We start from the raw sequence: 21,253 nt of genomic DNA, 5'->3' as shown, positions 1-21,253 counted from the left end.
AGTTCTTCCATTTTGACTCAGCTCTTGTTAATCTTTTAGAAACACCTGGATGGAAGTGTGTTTAAGGCGTTAGACTCTTGATCAAAATTAAAATGTTCTTGTTGGTTCGAAATCTACATCTGGTAGAATGTTTGATTTGGATGTAATCAAGTTTCATTTACATATTGTCTGGATCAAAGGCAAAAAATCTGACTGTGTGCTCCTTATTCCATTTTGACTGGGCCCTTGATGTTGTGATCTTTACACCAGGATGGCCGAGAGGTTAAGGCGTTGGACTTAAGATCCAATGGACATATGTCCTCGTGGGTTCGATCCCCACTCCTGGTAGAAATTTGTCTTTGATTCAGATGTTATCAATTGACCTTTCACTCATTGGACATTTTTTTGGATCAAAGCTGAAAGAATTGACTTTGTTTCCCATATTCCGACTTGACTCAGCAAGTGTTTATCCTTTAAAAACACAAAAGATGGCTGAGTGGTTAAGGTGTTAGAGTCATTATCAACTCAATTGTTGTTCTTCTTGCTTCGAAACCCTATTCTTGTATTAAGTTTGATTTGGATGTCAACAAGTCTCGTTTAGATATTGTCTGGCTCAAAGCCAAAAAAACTGACTGTGTGCTCCTCATTCCAATTTCACTGGGCTCTTGATCGTACTCTATTTACACCAGGATGGCTGAGTGGTTTAGACATTGGAATTAAAGTCCAATGAACAGTATGTTCTTGTGGGTACCAACCCCATTCCTGGAAAAAGTTTACTTTGGATGTAATCAACCCTCCTTTCACTCTTTTACATTTAGCGTGGATCGAATCTGAAAGAAATGACAATGAAAAGTTCTTCCATTTTGACTCAGCTCTTGTTAATCTTTTAGAAACACCTGGATGGAAGTGTGTTTAAGGCGTTAGACTCTTGATCAAAATTAAAATGTTCTTGTTGGTTCGAAATCTACATCTGGTAGAATGTTTGATTTGGATGTAATCAAGTTTCATTTACATATTGTCTGGATCAAAGGCAAAAAATCTGACTGTGTGCTCCTTATTCCATTTTGACTGGGCCCTTGATGTTGTGATCTTTACACCAGGATGGCCGAGAGGTTAAGGCGTTGGACTTAAGATCCAATGGACATATGTCCTCGTGGGTTCGATCCCCACTCCTGGTAGAAGTTTGTCTTTGATTCAGATGTTATCAATTGACCTTTCACTCATTGGACATTTTTTTGGATCAAAGCTGAAAGAATTGACTTTGTTTCCCATATTCCGACTTGACTCAGCAAGTGTTTATCCTTTAAAAACACAAAAGATGGCTGAGTGGTTAAGGTGTTAGAGTCATTATCAACTCAATTGTTGTTCTTCTTGCTTCGAAACCCTATTCTTGTATTAAGTTTGATTTGGATGTCAACAAGTCTCGTTTAGATATTGTCTGGCTCAAAGCCAAAAAAACTGACTGTGTGCTCCTCATTCCAATTTCACTGGGCTCTTGATCGTACTCTATTTACACCAGGATGGCTGAGTGGTTTAGACATTGGAATTAAAGTCCAATGAACAGTATGTTCTTGTGGGTACCAACCCCATTCCTGGAAAAAGTTTACTTTGGATGTAATCAACCCTCCTTTCACTCTTTTACATTTAGCGTGGATCGAATCTGAAAGAAATGACAATGAAAAGTTCTTCCATTTTGACTCAGCTCTTGTTAATCTTTTAGAAACACCTGGATGGAAGTGTGTTTAAGGCGTTAGACTCTTGATCAAAATTAAAATGTTCTTGTTGGTTCGAAATCTACATCTGGTAGAATGTTTGATTTGGATGTAATCAACTTTCATTTACATATTGTCTGGATCAAAGGCAAAAAATCTGACTGTGTGCTCCTTATTCCATTTTGACTGGGCCCTTGATGTTGTGATCTTTACACCAGGATGGCCGAGAGGTTAAGGCGTTGGACTTAAGATCCAATGGACATATGTCCTCGTGGGGTCGAACCCCACTCCTGGTAGAAGTTTGTCTTTGATTCGGATGTTATCAATTGACCTTTCACTCATTGGATATTTTTTGGGATCAAAGCTGAAAGAATTGACTTTGTTTCCCATATTCCGACTTGACTCAGCAAGTGTTTATCCTTTAAAAACACAAAAGATGGCTGAGTGGTTAAGGTGTTAGAGTCATTATCAACTCAATTGTTGTTCTTCTTGCTTCGAAACCCTATTCTTGTATTAAGTTTGATTTGGATGTCAACAAGTCTCGTTTAGATATTGTCGGGCTCAAAGCCAAAAAAACTGACTGTGTGCTCCTCATTCCAATTTCACTGGGCTCTTGATCGTACTCTATTTACACCAGGATGGCTGAGTGGTTTAGACATTGGAATTAAAGTCCAATGAACAGTATGTTCTTGTGGGTACCAACCCCATTCCTGGAAAAAGTTTACTTTGGATGTAATCAACCCTCCTTTCACTCTTTTACATTTAGCGTGGATCGAATCTGAAAGAAATGACAATGAAAAGTTCTTCCATTTTGACTCAGCTCTTGTTAATCTTTTAGAAACACCTGGATGGAAATGTGTTTAAGGCGTTAGACTCTTGATCAAAATTAAAATGTTCTTGTTGGTTCGAAATCTACATCTGGTAGAATGTTTGATTTGGATGTAATCAACTTTCATTTACATATTGTCTGGATCAAAGGCAAAAAATCTGACTGTGTGCTCCTTATTCCATTTTGACTGGGCCCTTGATGTTGTGATCTTTACACCAGGATGGCCGAGAGGTTAAGGCGTTGGACTTAAGATCCAATGGACATATGTCCTCGTGGGGTCGAACCCCACTCCTGGTAGAAGTTTGTCTTTGATTCGGATGTTATCAATTGACCTTTCACTCATTGGATATTTTTTGGGATCAAAGCTGAAAGAATTGACTTTGTTTCCCATATTCCGACTTGACTCAGCAAGTGTTTATCCTTTAAAAACACAAAAGATGGCTGAGTGGTTAAGGTGTTAGAGTCATTATCAACTCAATTGTTGTTCTTCTTGCTTCGAAACCCTATTCTTGTATTAAGTTTGATTTGGATGTCAACAAGTCTCGTTTAGATATTGTCGGGCTCAAAGCCAAAAAAACTGACTGTGTGCTCCTCATTCCAATTTCACTGGGCTCTTGATCGTACTCTATTTACACCAGGATGGCTGAGTGGTTTAGACATTGGAATTAAAGTCCAATGAACAGTATGTTCTTGTGGGTACCAACCCCATTCCTGGAAAAAGTTTACTTTGGATGTAATCAACCCTCCTTTCACTCTTTTACATTTAGCGTGGATCGAATCTGAAAGAAATGACAATGAAAAGTTCTTCCATTTTGACTCAGCTCTTGTTAATCTTTTAGAAACACCTGGATGGCAGTGTGTTTAAGGCGTTAGACTCATGATCAAAATTAAAATGTTCTTGTTGGTTCGAAATCTACATCTGGTAGAACGTTTGATTTGGATGTAATCAAGTTTCATTTACATATTGTCTGGATCAAAGGCAAAAAATCTGACTGTGTGCTCCTTATTCCATTTTGACTGGGCCCTTGATGTTGTGTTCGTTACACCAGGATGGCCGAGAGGTTAAGGCGTTAGACTTAAGATGCAATGGACATATGTCCTCGTGGGTTCGAACCCCACTCCTGGTAGAAGTTTGTCTTTGATTTGGATTTTGTCAATTGTCCTTCCACTCATTGGAAATTTGTTTGGATCAAAGCTGAAAGAATTGACTTTGTTTCCCATATTCCGACTTGACTCAGCAAGTGTTTATCCTTTAAAAACACAAAAGATGGCTGAGTGGTTAAGGTGTTAGAGTCATTATCAACTCAATTGTTGTTCTTCTTGCTTCGAAACCCTATTCTTGTATTAAGTTTGATTTGGATGTCAACAAGTCTCGTTTAGATATTGTCTGGCTCAAAGCCAAAAAAACTGACTGTGTGCTCCTCATTCCAATTTCACTGGGCTCTTGATCGTACTCTATTTACACCAGGATGGCTGAGTGGTTTAGACATTGGAATTAAAGTCCAATGAACAGTATGTTCTTGTGGGTACCAACCCCATTCCTGGAAAAAGTTTACTTTGGATGTAATCAACCCTCCTTTCACTCTTTTACATTTAGCGTGGATCGAATCTGAAAGAAATGACAATGAAAAGTTCTTCCATTTTGACTCAGCTCTTGTTAATCTTTTAGAAACACCTGGATGGAAGTGTGTTTAAGGCGTTAGACTCTTGATCAAAATTAAAATGTTCTTGTTGGTTCGAAATCTACATCTGGTAGAATGTTTGATTTGGATGTAATCAACTTTCATTTACATATTGTCTGGATCAAAGGCAAAAAATCTGACTGTGTGCTCCTTATTCCATTTTGACTGGGCCCTTGATGTTGTGATCTTTACACCAGGATGGCCGAGAGGTTAAGGCGTTGGACTTAAGATCCAATGGACATATGTCCTCGTGGGGTCGAACCCCACTCCTGGTAGAAGTTTGTCTTTGATTCGGATGTTATCAATTGACCTTTCACTCATTGGATATTTTTTGGGATCAAAGCTGAAAGAATTGACTTTGTTTCCCATATTCCGACTTGACTCAGCAAGTGTTTATCCTTTAAAAACACAAAAGATGGCTGAGTGGTTAAGGTGTTAGAGTCATTATCAACTCAATTGTTGTTCTTCTTGCTTCGAAACCCTATTCTTGTATTAAGTTTGATTTGGATGTCAACAAGTCTCGTTTAGATATTGTCGGGCTCAAAGCCAAAAAAACTGACTGTGTGCTCCTCATTCCAATTTCACTGGGCTCTTGATCGTACTCTATTTACACCAGGATGGCTGAGTGGTTTAGACATTGGAATTAAAGTCCAATGAACAGTATGTTCTTGTGGGTACCAACCCCATTCCTGGAAAAAGTTTACTTTGGATGTAATCAACCCTCCTTTCACTCTTTTACATTTAGCGTGGATCGAATCTGAAAGAAATGACAATGAAAAGTTCTTCCATTTTGACTCAGCTCTTGTTAATCTTTTAGAAACACCTGGATGGAAATGTGTTTAAGGCGTTAGACTCTTGATCAAAATTAAAATGTTCTTGTTGGTTCGAAATCTACATCTGGTAGAATGTTTGATTTGGATGTAATCAACTTTCATTTACATATTGTCTGGATCAAAGGCAAAAAATCTGACTGTGTGCTCCTTATTCCATTTTGACTGGGCCCTTGATGTTGTGATCTTTACACCAGGATGGCCGAGAGGTTAAGGCGTTGGACTTAAGATCCAATGGACATATGTCCTCGTGGGGTCGAACCCCACTCCTGGTAGAAGTTTGTCTTTGATTCGGATGTTATCAATTGACCTTTCACTCATTGGATATTTTTTGGGATCAAAGCTGAAAGAATTGACTTTGTTTCCCATATTCCGACTTGACTCAGCAAGTGTTTATCCTTTAAAAACACAAAAGATGGCTGAGTGGTTAAGGTGTTAGAGTCATTATCAACTCAATTGTTGTTCTTCTTGCTTCGAAACCCTATTCTTGTATTAAGTTTGATTTGGATGTCAACAAGTCTCGTTTAGATATTGTCGGGCTCAAAGCCAAAAAAACTGACTGTGTGCTCCTCATTCCAATTTCACTGGGCTCTTGATCGTACTCTATTTACACCAGGATGGCTGAGTGGTTTAGACATTGGAATTAAAGTCCAATGAACAGTATGTTCTTGTGGGTACCAACCCCATTCCTGGAAAAAGTTTACTTTGGATGTAATCAACCCTCCTTTCACTCTTTTACATTTAGCGTGGATCGAATCTGAAAGAAATGACAATGAAAAGTTCTTCCATTTTGACTCAGCTCTTGTTAATCTTTTAGAAACACCTGGATGGCAGTGTGTTTAAGGCGTTAGACTCATGATCAAAATTAAAATGTTCTTGTTGGTTCGAAATCTACATCTGGTAGAACGTTTGATTTGGATGTAATCAAGTTTCATTTACATATTGTCTGGATCAAAGGCAAAAAATCTGACTGTGTGCTCCTTATTCCATTTTGACTGGGCCCTTGATGTTGTGTTCGTTACACCAGGATGGCCGAGAGGTTAAGGCGTTAGACTTAAGATGCAATGGACATATGTCCTCGTGGGTTCGAACCCCACTCCTGGTAGAAGTTTGTCTTTGATTTGGATTTTGTCAATTGTCCTTCCACTCATTGGAAATTTGTTTGGATCAAAGCTGAAAGAATTGACTTTGTTTCCCATATTCCGACTTGACTCAGCAAGTGTTAATCCTTTAAAAACACAAAAGATGGCTGAGTGGTTAAGGTGTTAGAGTCATTATCAACTCAATTGATGTTCTTCTTGCTTCGAAACCCCATTCTTGTATTAAGTTTGATTTGGATGTCAACAAGTCTCGTTTAGATATTGTCTGGCTCAAAGCCAAAATAACTGACTGTGTGCTCCTCAAGCCAATTTCACTGGGATCTTGATCGTATTTTATTATACCAGGATGGCTGAGTGGTTTTGACGTTGGAATAAAAATCAGATGAGCAGTATGTTCTCATGGGTATCAACCCCATTCCTGGAAAAAGTTTACTTTAGATGTAATCAACCCTCCTTTCACTCATTTACATTTAGCGTGGATCGAATCTGAAAGAAATGACAATGAAAAGTTCTTCCATTTTGACTCAGCTCTTGTTAATCTTTTAGAAACACCTGGATGGCAGTGTGTTAAAGGCATTAGAATCATGATCGAAATAAAAATGTTCTTGTTGGTAAGAAACCTACATCTGGTAGAACGTTTGATTTGGATGTAGTCAAGTTTTATTTACATATTGTCTGGATCAAAGCCAAAAGATCTGACTGTGTGCTCCTTATTCCATTTTGACTGGGCCCTTAATGTTGTGCTCTTTACACCAGGATGGCCGAGAGGTTAAGGCGTTGGACTCAAGATCTAATGGACATATGTCCTCGTGGGTTCGATCCCCACTCCTGGTAGAAGTTTGTCTTTGATTCAGATGTTATCAATTGACCTTTCACTCATTGGACATTTTTTTGGATCAAAGCTGAAAGAATTGACTTTGTTTCCCATATTCCGACTTGACTCAGCAAGTGTTTATCCTTTAAAAACACAAAAGATGGCTGAGTGGTTAAGGTGTTAGAGTCATTATCAACTCAATTGTTGTTCTTCTTGCTTCGAAACCCTATTCTTGTATTAAGTTTGATTTGGATGTCAACAAGTCTCGTTTAGATATTGTCTGGCTCAAAGCCAAAAAAACTGACTGTGTGCTCCTCATTCCAATTTCACTGGGCTCTTGATCGTACTCTATTTACACCAGGATGGCTGAGTGGTTTAGACATTGGAATTAAAGTCCAATGAACAGTATGTTCTTGTGGGTACCAACCCCATTCCTGGAAAAAGTTTACTTTGGATGTAATCAACCCTCCTTTCACTCTTTTACATTTAGCGTGGATCGAATCTGAAAGAAATGACAATGAAAAGTTCTTCCATTTTGACTCAGCTCTTGTTAATCTTTTAGAAACACCTGGATGGAAGTGTGTTTAAGGCGTTAGACTCTTGATCAAAATTAAAATGTTCTTGTTGGTTCGAAACCTACATCTGGTAGAACGTTTGATTTGGATGTAGTCAAGTTTCATTTACATATTGTCTGGATCAAAGGCAAAAAATCTGACTGTGTGCTCCTTATTCCATTTTGACTGGGCCCTTGATGTTGTGATCTTTACACCAGGATGGCCGAGAGGTTAAGGCGTTAGACTTAAGATGCAATGGACATATGTCCTCGTGGGTTCGAACCCCACTCCTGGTAGAAGTTTGTCTTTGATTTGGATTTTGTCAATTGTCCTTCCACTCATTGGAAATTTGTTTGGATCAAAGCTGAAAGAATTGACTTTGTTTCCCATATTCCGACTTGACTCAGCAAGTGTTAATCCTTTAAAAACACAAAAGATGGCTGAGTGGTTAAGGTGTTAGAGTCATTATCAACTCAATTGATGTTCTTCTTGCTTCGAAACCCCATTCTTGTATTAAGTTTGATTTGGATGTCAACAAGTCTCGTTTAGATATTGTCTGGCTCAAAGCCAAAATAACTGACTGTGTGCTCCTCAAGCCAATTTCACTGGGATCTTGATCGTATTTTATTTACACCAGGATGGCTGAGTGGTTTTGACGTTGGAATAAAAATCAGATGAGCAGTATGTTCTCATGGGTATCAACCCCATTCCTGGAAAAAGTTTACTTTAGATGTAATCAACCCTCCTTTCACTCATTTACATTTAGCGTGGATCGAATCTGAAAGAAATGACAATGAAAAGTTCTTCCATTTTGACTCAGCTCTTGTTAATCTTTTAGAAACACCTGGATGGCAGTGTGTTAAAGGCATTAGAATCATGATCGAAATAAAAATGTTCTTGTTGGTAAGAAACCTACATCTGGTAGAACGTTTGATTTGGATGTAGTCAAGTTTTATTTACATATTGTCTGGATCAAAGCCAAAAGATCTGACTGTGTGCTCCTTATTCCATTTTGACTGGGCCCTTAATGTTGTGCTCTTTACACCAGGATGGCCGAGAGGTTAAGGCGTTGGACTCAAGATCTAATGGACATATGTCCTCGTGGGTTCGATCCCCACTCCTGGTAGAAGTTTGTCTTTGATTCAGATGTTATCAATTGACCTTTCACTCATTGGACATTTTTTTGGATCAAAGCTGAAAGAATTGACTTTGTTTCCCATATTCCGACTTGACTCAGCAAGTGTTTATCCTTTAAAAACACAAAAGATGGCTGAGTGGTTAAGGTGTTAGAGTCATTATCAACTCAATTGATGTTCTTCTTGCTTCGAAACCCCATTCTTGTATTAAGTTTGATTTGGATGTCAACAAGTCTCGTTTAGATATTGTCTGGCTCAAAGCCAAAATAACTGACTGTGTGCTCCTCAAGCCAATTTCACTGGGATCTTGATCGTATTTTATTATACCAGGATGGCTGAGTGGTTTTGACGTTGGAATAAAAATCAGATGAGCAGTATGTTCTCATGGGTATCAACCCCATTCCTGGAAAAAGTTTACTTTAGATGTAATCAACCCTCCTTTCACTCATTTACATTTAGCGTGGATCGAATCTGAAAGAAATGACAATGAAAAGTTCTTCCATTTTGACTCAGCTCTTGTTAATCTTTTAGAAACACCTGGATGGCAGTGTGTTAAAGGCATTAGAATCATCATCGAAATAAAAATGTTCTTGTTGGTAAGAAACCTACATCTGGTAGAACGTTTGATTTGGATGTAGTCAAGTTTTATTTACATATTGTCTGGATCAAAGCCAAAAGATCTGACTGTGTGCTCCTTATTCCATTTTGACTGGGCCCTTAATGTTGTGCTCTTTACACCAGGATGGCCTAGAGGTTAAGGCGTTGGACTCAAGATCTAATGGACATATGTCCTCGTGGTTTCGATCCCCACTCCTGGTAGAAGTTTGTCTTTGATTCAGATGTTATCAATTGACCTTTCACTCATTGGACATTTTTTTGGATCAAAGCTGAAAGAATTGACTTTGTTTCCCATATTCCGACTTGACTCAGCAAGTGTTTATCCTTTAAAAACACAAAAGATGGCTGAGTGGTTAAGGTGTTAGAGTCATTATCAACTCAATTGTTGTTCTTCTTGCTTCGAAACCCTATTCTTGTATTAAGTTTGATTTGGATGTCAACAAGTCTCGTTTAGATATTGTCTGGCTCAAAGCCAAAAAAACTGACTGTGTGCTCCTCATTCCAATTTCACTGGGCTCTTGATCGTACTCTATTTACACCAGGATGGCTGAGTGGTTTAGACATTGGAATTAAAGTCCAATGAACAGTATGTTCTTGTGGGTACCAACCCCATTCCTGGAAAAAGTTTACTTTGGATGTAATCAACCCTCCTTTCACTCTTTTACATTTAGCGTGGATCGAATCTGAAAGAAATGACAATGAAAAGTTCTTCCATTTTGACTCAGCTCTTGTTAATCTTTTAGAAACACCTGGATGGAAGTGTGTTTAAGGCGTTAGACTCTTGATCAAAATTAAAATGTTCTTGTTGGTTCGAAATCTACATCTGGTAGAATGTTTGATTTGGATGTAATCAAGTTTCATTTACATATTGTCTGGATCAAAGGCAAAAAATCTGACTGTGTGCTCCTTATTCCATTTTGACTGGGCCCTTGATGTTGTGATCTTTACACCAGGATGGCCGAGAGGTTAAGGCGTTGGACTTAAGATCCAATGGACATATGTCCTCGTGGGTTCGATCCCCACTCCTGGTAGAAGTTTGTCTTAGATTCAGATGTTATCAATTGACCTTTCACTCATTGGACATTTTTTTGGATCAAAGCTGAAAGAATTGACTTTGTTTTCCATATTCCGACTTGACTCAGCAAGTGTTTATCCTTTAAAAACACAAAAGATGGCTGAGTGGTTAAGGTGTTAGAGTCATTATCAACTCAATTGTTGTTCTTCTTGCTTCGAAACCCTATTCTTGTATTAAGTTTGATTTGGATGTCAACAAGTCTCGTTTAGATATTGTCTGGCTCAAAGCCAAAAAAACTGACTGTGTGCTCCTCATTCCAATTTCACTGGGCTCTTGATCGTACTCTATTTACACCAGGATGGCTGAGTGGTTTAGACATTGGAATTAAAGACCAATGAACAGTATGTTCTTGTGGGTACCAACCCCATTCCTGGAAAAAGTTTACTTTGGATGTAATCAACCCTCCTTTCACTCTTTTACATTTAGCTTGGATCGAATCTGAAAGAAATGACAATGAAAAGTTCTTCCATTTTGACTCAGCTCTTGTTAATCTTTTAGAAACACCTGGATGGCGTTAGACTCTTGATCAAAATTAAAATGTTCTTGTTGGTTCGAAACCTACATCTGGTAGAACGTTTGATTTGGATGTAATCAACTTTCATTTACATATTGTCTGGATCAAAGGCAAAAAATCTGACTGTGTGCTCCTTATTCCATTTTGACTGGGCCCTTGATGTTGTGCTCTTTACACCAGGATGGCCGAGAGGTTAAGGCGTTGGACTCAAGATCTAATGGACATATGTCCTCGTGGGTTCGATCCCCACTCCTGGTAGAAGTTTGTCTTTGATTCAGATGTTATCAATTGACCTTTCACTCATTTGACATTTTTTTGGATCAAAGCTGAAAGAATTGACTTTGTTTCCCATATTCCGACTTGACTCAGCAAGTGTTTATCCTTTAAAAACACAAAAGATGGCTGAGTGGTTAAGGTGTTAGAGTCATTATCAACTCAATTGTTGTTCTTCTTGCTTCGAAACCCTATTCTTGTATTAAGTTTGATTTGGATGTCAACAAGTCTCGTTTAGATATTGTCGGGCTCAAAGCCAAAAAAACTGACTGTGTGCTCCTCATTCCAATTTCACTGGGCTCTTGATCGTACTCTATTTACACCAGGATGGCTGAGTGGTTTAGACATTGGAATTAAAGTCCAATGAACAGTATGTTCTTGTGGGTACCAACCCCATTCCTGGAAAAAGTTTACTTTGGATGTAATCAACCCTCCTTTCACTCTTTTACATTTAGCGTGGATCGAATCTGAAAGAAATGACAATGAAAAGTTCTTCCATTTTGACTCAGCTTTTGTTAATCTTTTAGAAACACCTGGATGGCAGTGTGTTTAAGGCGTTAGACTCATGATCAAAATTAAAATGTTCTTGTTGGTTCGAAATCTACATCTGGTAGAACGTTTGATTTGGATGTAATCAAGTTTCATTTACATATTGTCTGGATCAAAGGCAAAAAATCTGACTGTGTGCTCCTTATTCCATTTTGACTGGGCCCTTGATGTTGTGTTCGTTACACCAGGATGGCCGAGAGGTTAAGGCGTTAGACTTAAGATGCAATGGACATATGTCCTCGTGGGTTCGAACCCCACTCCTGGTAGAAGTTTGTCTTTGATTTGGATTTTGTCAATTGTCCTTCCACTCATTGGAAATTTGTTTGGATCAAAGCTGAAAGAATTGACTTTGTTTCCCATATTCCGACTTGACTCAGCAAGTGTTAATCCTTTAAAAACACAAAAGATGGCTGAGTGGTTAAGGTGTTAGAGTCATTATCAACTCAATTGATGTTCTTCTTGCTTCGAAACCCCATTCTTGTATTAAGTTTGATTTGGATGTCAACAAGTCTCGTTTAGATATTGTCTGGCTCAAAGCCAAAATAACTGACTGTGTGCTCCTCAAGCCAATTTCACTGGGATCTTGATCGTATTTTATTATACCAGGATGGCTGAGTGGTTTTGACGTTGGAATAAAAATCAGATGAGCAGTATGTTCTCATGGGTATCAACCCCATTCCTGGAAAAAGTTTACTTTAGATGTAATCAACCCTCCTTTCACTCATTTACATTTAGCGTGGATCGAATCTGAAAGAAATGACAATGAAAAGTTCTTCCATTTTGACTCAGCTCTTGTTAATCTTTTAGAAACACCTGGATGGCAGTGTGTTAAAGGCATTAGAATCATGATCGAAATAAAAATGTTCTTGTTGGTAAGAAACCTACATCTGGTAGAACGTTTGATTTGGATGTAGTCAAGTTTTATTTACATATTGTCTGGATCAAAGCCAAAAGATCTGACTGTGTGCTCCTTATTCCATTTTGACTGGGCCCTTAATGTTGTGCTCTTTACACCAGGATGGCCGAGAGGTTAAGGCGTTGGACTCAAGATCTAATGGACATATGTCCTCGTGGGTTCGATCCCCACTCCTGGTAGAAGTTTGTCTTTGATTCAGATGTTATCAATTGACCTTTCACTCATTGGACATTTTTTTGGATCAAAGCTGAAAGAATTGACTTTGTTTCCCATATTCCGACTTGACTCAGCAAGTGTTTATCCTTTAAAAACACAAAAGATGGCTGAGTGGTTAAGGTGTTAGAGTCATTATCAACTCAATTGTTGTTCTTCTTGCTTCGAAACCCTATTCTTGTATTAAGTTTGATTTGGATGTCAACAAGTCTCGTTTAGATATTGTCTGGCTCAAAGCCAAAAAAACTGACTGTGTGCTCCTCATTCCAATTTCACTGGGCTCTTGATCGTACTCTATTTACACCAGGATGGCTGAGTGGTTTAGACATTGGAATTAAAGTCCAATGAACAGTATGTTCTTGTGGGTACCAACCCCATTCCTGGAAAAAGTTTACTTTGGATGTAATCAACCCTCCTTTCACTCTTTTACATTTAGCGTGGATCGAATCTGAAAGAAATGACAATGAAAAGTTCTTCCATTTTGACTCAGCTCTTGTTAATCTTTTAGAAACACCTGGATGGAAGTGTGTTTAAGGCGTTAGACTCTTGATCAAAATTAAAATGTTCTTGTTGGTTCGAAACCTACATCTGGTAGAACGTTTGATTTGGATGTAGTCAAGTTTCATTTACATATTGTCTGGATCAAAGGCAAAAAATCTGACTGTGTGCTCCTTATTCCATTTTGACTGGGCCCTTGATGTTGTGATCTTTACACCAGGATGGCCGAGAGGTTAAGGCGTTAGACTTAAGATGCAATGGACATATGTCCTCGTGGGTTCGAACCCCACTCCTGGTAGAAGTTTGTCTTTGATTTGGATTTTGTCAATTGTCCTTCCACTCATTGGAAATTTGTTTGGATCAAAGCTGAAAGAATTGACTTTGTTTCCCATATTCCGACTTGACTCAGCAAGTCTTAATCCTTTAAAAACACAAAAGATGGCTGAGTGGTTAAGGTGTTAGAGTCATTATCAACTCAATTGATGTTCTTCTTGCTTCGAAACCCCATTCTTGTATTAAGTTTGATTTGGATGTCAACAAGTCTCGTTTAGATATTGTCTGGCTCAAAGCCAAAATAACTGACTGTGTGCTCCTCAAGCCAATTTCACTGGGATCTTGATCGTATTTTATTTACACCAGGATGGCTGAGTGGTTTTGACGTTGGAATAAAAATCAGATGAGCAGTATGTTCTCATGGGTATCAACCCCATTCCTGGAAAAAGTTTACTTTAGATGTAATCAACCCTCCTTTCACTCATTTACATTTAGCGTGGATCGAATCTGAAAGAAATGACAATGAAAAGTTCTTCCATTTTGACTCAGCTCTTGTTAATCTTTTAGAAACACCTGGATGGCAGTGTGTTAAAGGCATTAGAATCATGATCGAAATAAAAATGTTCTTGTTGGTAAGAAACCTACATCTGGTAGAACGTTTGATTTGGATGTAGTCAAGTTTTATTTACATATTGTCTGGATCAAAGCCAAAAGATCTGACTGTGTGCTCCTTATTCCATTTTGACTGGGCCCTTAATGTTGTGCTCTTTACACCAGGATGGCCGAGAGGTTAAGGCGTTGGACTCAAGATCTAATGGACATATGTCCTCGTGGGTTCGATCCCCACTCCTGGTAGAAGTTTGTCTTTGATTCAGATGTTATCAATTGACCTTTCACTCATTGGACATTTTTTTGGATCAAAGCTGAAAGAATTGACTTTGTTTCCCATATTCCGACTTGACTCAGCAAGTGTTTATCCTTTAAAAACACAAAAGATGGCTGAGTGGTTAAGGTGTTAGAGTCATTATCAACTCAATTGATGTTCTTCTTGCTTCGAAACCCCATTCTTGTATTAAGTTTGATTTGGATGTCAACAAGTCTCGTTTAGATATTGTCTGGCTCAAAGCCAAAATAACTGACTGTGTGCTCCTCAAGCCAATTTCACTGGGATCTTGATCGTATTTTATTATACCAGGATGGCTGAGTGGTTTTGACGTTGGAATAAAAATCAGATGAGCAGTATGTTCTCATGGGTATCAACCCCATTCCTGGAAAAAGTTTACTTTAGATGTAATCAACCCTCCTTTCACTCATTTACATTTAGCGTGGATCGAATCTGAAAGAAATGACAATGAAAAGTTCTTCCATTTTGACTCAGCTCTTGTTAATCTTTTAGAAACACCTGGATGGCAGTGTGTTAAAGGCATTAGAATCATCATTGAAATAAAAATGTTCTTGTTGGTAAGAAACCTACATCTGGTAGAACGTTTGATTTGGATGTAGTCAAGTTTTATTTACATATTGTCTGGATCAAAGCCAAAAGATCTGACTGTGTGCTCCTTATTCCATTTTGACTGGGCCCTTAATGTTGTGCTCTTTACACCAGGATGGCCTAGAAGTTAAGGCGTTGGACTCAAGATCTAATGGACATATGTCCTCGTGGGTTCGATCCCCACTCCTGGTAGAAGTTTGTCTTTGATTCAGATGTTATCAATTGACCTTTCACTCATTGGACATTTTTTTGGATCAAAGCTGAAAGAATTGACTTTGTTTCCCATATTCCGACTTGACTCAGCAAGTGTTTATCCTTTAAAAACACAAAAGATGGCTGAGTGGTTAAGGTGTTAGAGTCATTATCAACTCAATTGTTGTTCTTCTTGCTTCGAAACCCTATTCTTGTATTAAGTTTGATTTGGATGTCAACAAGTCTCGTTTAGATATTGTCTGGCTCAAAGCCAAAAAAACTGACTGTGTGCTCCTCATTCCAATTTCACTGGGCTCTTGATCGTACTCTATTTACACCAGGATGGCTGAGTGGTTTAGACATTGGAATTAAAGTCCAATGAACAGTATGTTCTTGTGGGTACCAACCCCATTCCTGGAAAAAGTTTACTTTGGATGTAATCAACCCTCCTTTCACTCTTTTACATTTAGCGTGGATCGAATCTGAAAGAAATGACAATGAAAAGTTCTTCCATTTTGACTCAGCTCTTGTTAATCTTTTAGAAACACCTGGATGGCAGTGTGTTAAAGGCATTAGAATCATGATCGAAATAAAAATGTTCTTGTTGGTAAGAAACCTACATCTGGTAGAACGTTTGATTTGGATGTAGTCAAGTTTTATTTACATATTGTCTGGATCAAAGCCAAAAGATCTGACTGTGTGCTCCTTATTCCATTTTGACTGGGCCCTTAATGTTGTGCTCTTTACACCAGGATGGCCGAGAGGTTAAGGCGTTGGACTCAAGATCTAATGGACATATGTCCTCGTGGGTTCGATCCCCACTCCTGGTAGAAGTTTGTCTTTGATTCAGATGTTATCAATTGACCTTTCACTCATTGGACATTTTTTTGGATCAAAGCTGAAAGAATTGACTTTGTTTCCCATATTCCGACTTGACTCAGCAAGTGTTTATCCTTTAAAAACACAAAAGATGGCTGAGTGGTTAAGGTGTTAGAGTCATTATCAACTCAATTGTTGTTCTTCTTGCTTCGAAACCCTATTCTTGTATTAAGTTTGATTTGGATGTCAACAAGTCTCGTTTAGACATTGTCTGGCTCAAAGCCAAAAAAACTGACTGTGTGCTCCTCATTCCAATTTCACTGGGCTCTTGATCGTACTCTATTTACACCAGGATGGCTGAGTGGTTTAGACATTGGAATTAAAGTCCAATGAACAGTATGTTCTTGTGGGTACCAACCCCATTCCTGGAAAAAGTTTACTTTGGATGTAATCAACCCTCCTTTCACTCTTTTACATTTAGCGTGGATCGAATCTGAAAGAAATGACAATGAAAAGTTCTTCCATTTTGACTCAGCTCTTGTTAATCTTTTAGAAACACCTGGATGGAAGTGTGTTTAAGGCGTTAGACTCTTGATCAAAATTAAAATGTTCTTGTTGGTTCGAAATCTACATCTGGTAGAATGTTTGATTTGGATGTAATCAAGTTTCATTTACATATTGTCTGGATCAAAGGCAAAAAATCTGACTGTGTGCTCCTTATTCCATTTTGACTGGGCCCTTGATGTTGTGATCTTTACACCAGGATGGCCGAGAGGTTAAGGCGTTGGACTTAAGATCCAATGGACATATGTCCTCGTCGGTTCGATCCCCACTCCTGGTAGAAGTTTGTCTTTGATTCAGATGTTATCAATTGACCTTTCACTCATTGGACATTTTTTTGGATCAAAGCTGAAAGAATTGACTTTGTTTCCCATATTCCGACTTGACTCAGCAAGTGTTTATCCTTTAAAAACACAAAAGATGGCTGAGTGGTTAAGGTGTTAGAGTCATTATCAACTCAATTGTTGTTCTTCTTGCTTCGAAACCCTATTCTTGTATTAAGTTTGATTTGGATGTCAACAAGTCTCGTTTAGATATTGTCTGGCTCAAAGCCACAAAAACTGACTGTGTGCTCCTCATTCCAATTTCACTGGGCTCTTGATCGTACTCTATTTACACCAGGATGGCTGAGTGGTTTAGACATTGGAATTAAAGTCCAATGAACAGTATGTTCTTGTGGGTACCAACCCCATTCCTGGAAAAAGTTTACTTTGGATGTAATCAACCCTCCTTTCACTCTTTTACATTTAGCGTGGATCGAATCTGAAAGAAATGACAATGAAAAGTTCTTCCATTTTGACTCAGCTCTTGTTAATCTTTTAGAAACACCTGGATGGCAGTGTGTTTAAGGCGTTAGACTCATGATCAAAATTAAAATGTTCTTGTTGGTTCGAAATCTACATCTGGTAGAATGTTTGATTTGGATGTAATCAAGTTTCATTTACATATTGTCTGGATCAAAGGCAAAAAATCTGACTGTGTGCTCCTTATTCCATTTTGACTGGGCCCTTGATGTTGTGTTCGTTACACCAGGATGGCCGAGAGGTTAAGGCGTTAGACTTAAGATGCAATGGACATATGTCCTCGTGGGTTCGAACCCCACTCCTGGTAGAAGTTTGTCTTTGATTTGGATTTTGTCAATTGTCCTTCCACTCATTGGAAATTTGTTTGGATCAAAGCTGAAAGAATTGACTTTGTTTCCCATATTCCGACTTGACTCAGCAAGTCTTAATCCTTTAAAAACACAAAAGATGGCTGAGTGGTTAAGGTGTTAGAGTCATTATCAACTCAATTGATGTTCTTCTTGCTTCGAAACCCCATTCTTGTATTAAGTTTGATTTGGATGTCAACAAGTCTCGTTTAGATATTGTCTGGCTCAAAGCCAAAATAACTGACTGTGTGCTCCTCAAGCCAATTTCACTGGGATCTTGATCGTATTTTATTTACACCAGGATGGCTGAGTGGTTTTGACGTTGGAATAAAAATCAGATGAGCAGTATGTTCTCATGGGTATCAACCCCATTCCTGGAAAAAGTTTACTTTAGATGTAATCAACCCTCCTTTCACTCATTTACATTTAGCGTGGATCGAATCTGAAAGAAATGACAATGAAAAGTTCTTCCATTTTGACTCAGCTCTTGTTAATCTTTTATAAACACCTGGATGGCAGTGTGTTAAAGGCATTAGAATCATGATCGAAATAAAAATGTTCTTGTTGGTAAGAAACCTACATCTGGTAGAACGTTTGATTTGGATGTAGTCAAGTTTTATTTACATATTGTCTGGATCAAAGCCAAAAGATCTGACTGTGTGCTCCTTATTCCATTTTGACTGGGCCCTTAATGTTGTGCTCTTTACACCAGGATGGCCGAGAGGTTAAGGCGTTGGACTCAAGATCTAATGGACATATGTCCTCGTGGGTTCGATCCCCACTCCTGGTAGAAGTTTGTCTTTGATTCAGATGTTATCAATTGACCTTTCACTCATTGGACATTTTTTTGGATCAAAGCTGAAAGAATTGACTTTGTTTCCCATATTCCGACTTGACTCAGCAAGTGTTTATCCTTTAAAAACACAAAAGATGGCTGAGTGGTTAAGGTGTTAGAGTCATTATCAACTCAATTGATGTTCTTCTTGCTTCGAAACCCCATTCTTGTATTAAGTTTGATTTGGATGTCAACAAGTCTCGTTTAGATATTGTCTGGCTCAAAGCCAAAATAACTGACTGTGTGCTCCTCAAGCCAATTTCACTGGGATCTTGATCGTATTTTATTATACCAGGATGGCTGAGTGGTTTTGACGTTGGAATAAAAATCAGATGAGCAGTATGTTCTCATGGGTATCAACCCCATTCCTGGAAAAAGTTTACTTTAGATGTAATCAACCCTCCTTTCACTCATTTACATTTAGCGTGGATCGAATCTGAAAGAAATGACAATGAAAAGTTCTTCCATTTTGACTCAGCTCTTGTTAATCTTTTAGAAACACCTGGATGGCAGTGTGTTAAAGGCATTAGAATCATCATTGAAATAAAAATGTTCTTGTTGGTAAGAAACCTACATCTGGTAGAACGTTTGATTTGGATGTAGTCAAGTTTTATTTACATATTGTCTGGATCAAAGCCAAAAGATCTGACTGTGTGCTCCTTATTCCATTTTGACTGGGCCCTTAATGTTGTGCTCTTTACACCAGGATGGCCTAGAAGTTAAGGCGTTGGACTCAAGATCTAATGGACATATGTCCTCGTGGGTTCGATCCCCACTCCTGGTAGAAGTTTGTCTTTGATTCAGATGTTATCAATTGACCTTTCACTCATTGGACATTTTTTTGGATCAAAGCTGAAAGAATTGACTTTGTTTCCCATATTCCGACTTGACTCAGCAAGTGTTTATCCTTTAAAAACACAAAAGATGGCTGAGTGGTTAAGGTGTTAGAGTCATTATCAACTCAATTGATGTTCTTCTTGCTTCGAAACCCCATTCTTGTATTAAGTTTGATTTGGATGTCAACAAGTCTCGTTTAGATATTGTCTGGCTCAAAGCCAAAATAACTGACTGTGTGCTCCTCATTCCAATTTCACTGGGATCTTGATCGTACTTTATTTACACCAGGATGGCTGAGTGGTTTTGACGTTGGAATAAAAATCCAATGAACAGTATGTTCTCATGGGTACCAACCCCATTCCTGGAAAAAGTTGACTTTGGATGTAAACAGCCCTCCTTTCACTCATTTACATTTAGCGTGGATCAAATCTGAAAGAAATGACTATGACAAGTTCTTCCATTTTGACTCAGCTCTTGTTAATCTTTTAGAAACACCTGGATGGCAGTGTGTTAAAGGCGTTAGACTCATGATCGAAATAAAACAATTATTGTTTGTAAGAAACCTACATCTGGCAGAACGTTTGATTTGGATGTAGTCAAGTTTTATTTACATATTGTCTGGATCAAACCCAAAAGATCTGACTGTGTGCTCCTTATTCCATTTTGACTGGGCCTTTGATTTTGTGCTCTTTACACCAGGATGGCCGAGAGGTTAAGGAGTTGGACTCAAGATCTAATGGACATATGTCCTCGTGGGTTCGATCCCCACTCCTGGTAGAAGTTGTCTTTGATTCAGATGTTATCAATTGACCTTTCACTCATTGGACATTTTTTTGGATCAAAGCTGAAAGAATTGACTTTGTTTCCCATATTCCGACTTGACTCAGCAAGTGTTTATCCTTTAAAAACACAAAAGATGGCTGAGTGGTTAAGGTGTTAGAGTCATTATCAACTCAATTGTTGTTCTTCTTGCTTCGAAACCCTATTCTTGTATTAAGTTTGATTTGGATGTCAACAAGTCTCGTTTAGATATTGTCTGGCTCAAAGCCAAAAAAACTGACTGTGTGCTCCTCATTCCAATTTCACTGGGCTCTTGATCGTACTCTATTTACACCAGGATGGCTGAGTGGTTTAGACATTGGAATTAAAGTCCAATGAACAGTATGTTCTTGTGGGTACCAACCCCATTCCTGGAAAAAGTTTACTTTGGATGTAATCAACCCTCCTTTCACTCTTTTACATTTAGCGTGGATCGAATCTGAAAGAAATGACAATGAAAAGTTCTTCCATTTTGACTCAGCTCTTGTTAATCTTTTAGAAACACCTGGATGGAAGTGTGTTTAAGGCGTTAGACTCTTGATCAAAATTAAAATGTTCTTGTTGGTTCGAAACCTACATCTGGTAGAACGTTTGATTTGGATGTAGTCAAGTTTCATTTACATATTGTCTGGATCAAAGGCAAAAAATCTGACTGTGTGCTCCTTATTCCATTTTGACTGGGCCCTTGATGTTGTGATCTTTACACCAGGATGGCCGAGAGGTTAAGGCGTTGGACTTAAGATCCAATGGACATATGTCCTCGTGGGTTCGATCCCCACTCCTGGTAGAAGTTTGTCTTTGATTCAGATGTTATCAATTGACCTTTCACTCATTGGACATTTTTTTGGATCAAAGCTGAAAGAATTGACTTTGTTTCCCATATTCCGACTTGACTCAGCAAGTGTTTATCCTTTAAAAACACAAAAGATGGCTGAGTGGTTAAGGTGTTAGAGTCATTATCAACTCAATTGTTGTTCTTCTTG

The 21,253-nt window shown here is 38.4% G+C and overlaps 26 non-coding genes across 26 annotated transcripts; all 26 read left to right on the top strand.

Moving 5' to 3' along the window:
• Positions 1–244: 244 nt before the first annotated feature.
• On the top strand, positions 245–327 carry trnal-uaa (transfer RNA leucine (anticodon UAA)). The gene has a single exon. It is a non-coding gene; the product is annotated as a tRNA-Leu (tRNA).
• A 747-nt stretch (positions 328–1,074) lies between these two features.
• Positions 1,075–1,157, top strand: trnal-uaa (transfer RNA leucine (anticodon UAA)). The gene has a single exon. It is a non-coding gene; the product is annotated as a tRNA-Leu (tRNA).
• Positions 1,158–1,904: 747 nt separating this feature from the next.
• On the top strand, positions 1,905–1,987 carry trnal-uaa (transfer RNA leucine (anticodon UAA)). The gene has a single exon. It is a non-coding gene; the product is annotated as a tRNA-Leu (tRNA).
• Positions 1,988–2,734: 747 nt separating this feature from the next.
• Positions 2,735–2,817, top strand: trnal-uaa (transfer RNA leucine (anticodon UAA)). Its single transcript has one exon. It is a non-coding gene; the product is annotated as a tRNA-Leu (tRNA).
• A 747-nt stretch (positions 2,818–3,564) lies between these two features.
• On the top strand, positions 3,565–3,647 carry trnal-uaa (transfer RNA leucine (anticodon UAA)). Its single transcript has one exon. It is a non-coding gene; the product is annotated as a tRNA-Leu (tRNA).
• A 747-nt stretch (positions 3,648–4,394) lies between these two features.
• trnal-uaa (transfer RNA leucine (anticodon UAA)) lies at positions 4,395–4,477 on the top strand. The gene has a single exon. It is a non-coding gene; the product is annotated as a tRNA-Leu (tRNA).
• Positions 4,478–5,224: 747 nt separating this feature from the next.
• trnal-uaa (transfer RNA leucine (anticodon UAA)) lies at positions 5,225–5,307 on the top strand. The gene has a single exon. It is a non-coding gene; the product is annotated as a tRNA-Leu (tRNA).
• Positions 5,308–6,054: 747 nt separating this feature from the next.
• Positions 6,055–6,137, top strand: trnal-uaa (transfer RNA leucine (anticodon UAA)). The gene has a single exon. It is a non-coding gene; the product is annotated as a tRNA-Leu (tRNA).
• A 746-nt stretch (positions 6,138–6,883) lies between these two features.
• trnal-caa (transfer RNA leucine (anticodon CAA)) lies at positions 6,884–6,966 on the top strand. Its single transcript has one exon. It is a non-coding gene; the product is annotated as a tRNA-Leu (tRNA).
• A 747-nt stretch (positions 6,967–7,713) lies between these two features.
• On the top strand, positions 7,714–7,796 carry trnal-uaa (transfer RNA leucine (anticodon UAA)). The gene has a single exon. It is a non-coding gene; the product is annotated as a tRNA-Leu (tRNA).
• Positions 7,797–8,543: 747 nt separating this feature from the next.
• Positions 8,544–8,626, top strand: trnal-caa (transfer RNA leucine (anticodon CAA)). The gene has a single exon. It is a non-coding gene; the product is annotated as a tRNA-Leu (tRNA).
• Positions 8,627–9,372: 746 nt separating this feature from the next.
• Positions 9,373–9,455, top strand: trnal-caa (transfer RNA leucine (anticodon CAA)). The gene has a single exon. It is a non-coding gene; the product is annotated as a tRNA-Leu (tRNA).
• A 747-nt stretch (positions 9,456–10,202) lies between these two features.
• Positions 10,203–10,285, top strand: trnal-uaa (transfer RNA leucine (anticodon UAA)). The gene has a single exon. It is a non-coding gene; the product is annotated as a tRNA-Leu (tRNA).
• Positions 10,286–11,018: 733 nt separating this feature from the next.
• Positions 11,019–11,101, top strand: trnal-caa (transfer RNA leucine (anticodon CAA)). The gene has a single exon. It is a non-coding gene; the product is annotated as a tRNA-Leu (tRNA).
• A 747-nt stretch (positions 11,102–11,848) lies between these two features.
• On the top strand, positions 11,849–11,931 carry trnal-uaa (transfer RNA leucine (anticodon UAA)). The gene has a single exon. It is a non-coding gene; the product is annotated as a tRNA-Leu (tRNA).
• Positions 11,932–12,677: 746 nt separating this feature from the next.
• On the top strand, positions 12,678–12,760 carry trnal-caa (transfer RNA leucine (anticodon CAA)). The gene has a single exon. It is a non-coding gene; the product is annotated as a tRNA-Leu (tRNA).
• A 747-nt stretch (positions 12,761–13,507) lies between these two features.
• trnal-uaa (transfer RNA leucine (anticodon UAA)) lies at positions 13,508–13,590 on the top strand. The gene has a single exon. It is a non-coding gene; the product is annotated as a tRNA-Leu (tRNA).
• A 747-nt stretch (positions 13,591–14,337) lies between these two features.
• trnal-caa (transfer RNA leucine (anticodon CAA)) lies at positions 14,338–14,420 on the top strand. The gene has a single exon. It is a non-coding gene; the product is annotated as a tRNA-Leu (tRNA).
• A 746-nt stretch (positions 14,421–15,166) lies between these two features.
• On the top strand, positions 15,167–15,249 carry trnal-caa (transfer RNA leucine (anticodon CAA)). Its single transcript has one exon. It is a non-coding gene; the product is annotated as a tRNA-Leu (tRNA).
• Positions 15,250–15,996: 747 nt separating this feature from the next.
• trnal-caa (transfer RNA leucine (anticodon CAA)) lies at positions 15,997–16,079 on the top strand. The gene has a single exon. It is a non-coding gene; the product is annotated as a tRNA-Leu (tRNA).
• Positions 16,080–16,826: 747 nt separating this feature from the next.
• trnal-uaa (transfer RNA leucine (anticodon UAA)) lies at positions 16,827–16,909 on the top strand. The gene has a single exon. It is a non-coding gene; the product is annotated as a tRNA-Leu (tRNA).
• A 747-nt stretch (positions 16,910–17,656) lies between these two features.
• On the top strand, positions 17,657–17,739 carry trnal-uaa (transfer RNA leucine (anticodon UAA)). The gene has a single exon. It is a non-coding gene; the product is annotated as a tRNA-Leu (tRNA).
• A 747-nt stretch (positions 17,740–18,486) lies between these two features.
• Positions 18,487–18,569, top strand: trnal-caa (transfer RNA leucine (anticodon CAA)). The gene has a single exon. It is a non-coding gene; the product is annotated as a tRNA-Leu (tRNA).
• Positions 18,570–19,315: 746 nt separating this feature from the next.
• Positions 19,316–19,398, top strand: trnal-caa (transfer RNA leucine (anticodon CAA)). Its single transcript has one exon. It is a non-coding gene; the product is annotated as a tRNA-Leu (tRNA).
• Positions 19,399–20,145: 747 nt separating this feature from the next.
• trnal-caa (transfer RNA leucine (anticodon CAA)) lies at positions 20,146–20,228 on the top strand. The gene has a single exon. It is a non-coding gene; the product is annotated as a tRNA-Leu (tRNA).
• A 746-nt stretch (positions 20,229–20,974) lies between these two features.
• Positions 20,975–21,057, top strand: trnal-uaa (transfer RNA leucine (anticodon UAA)). The gene has a single exon. It is a non-coding gene; the product is annotated as a tRNA-Leu (tRNA).
• Positions 21,058–21,253: the final 196 nt, after the last annotated feature.

This window comes from Salmo salar, chromosome 27 (assembly GCF_965601325.2).
Source record: "Salmo salar chromosome 27, fSalSal1, whole genome shotgun sequence".
NCBI lineage: Eukaryota > Metazoa > Chordata > Actinopteri > Salmoniformes > Salmonidae > Salmo > Salmo salar.
The sequence above is the reverse complement of the archived record's forward strand: the minus strand, read 5'-3'. Positions and strand labels throughout refer to the sequence as shown.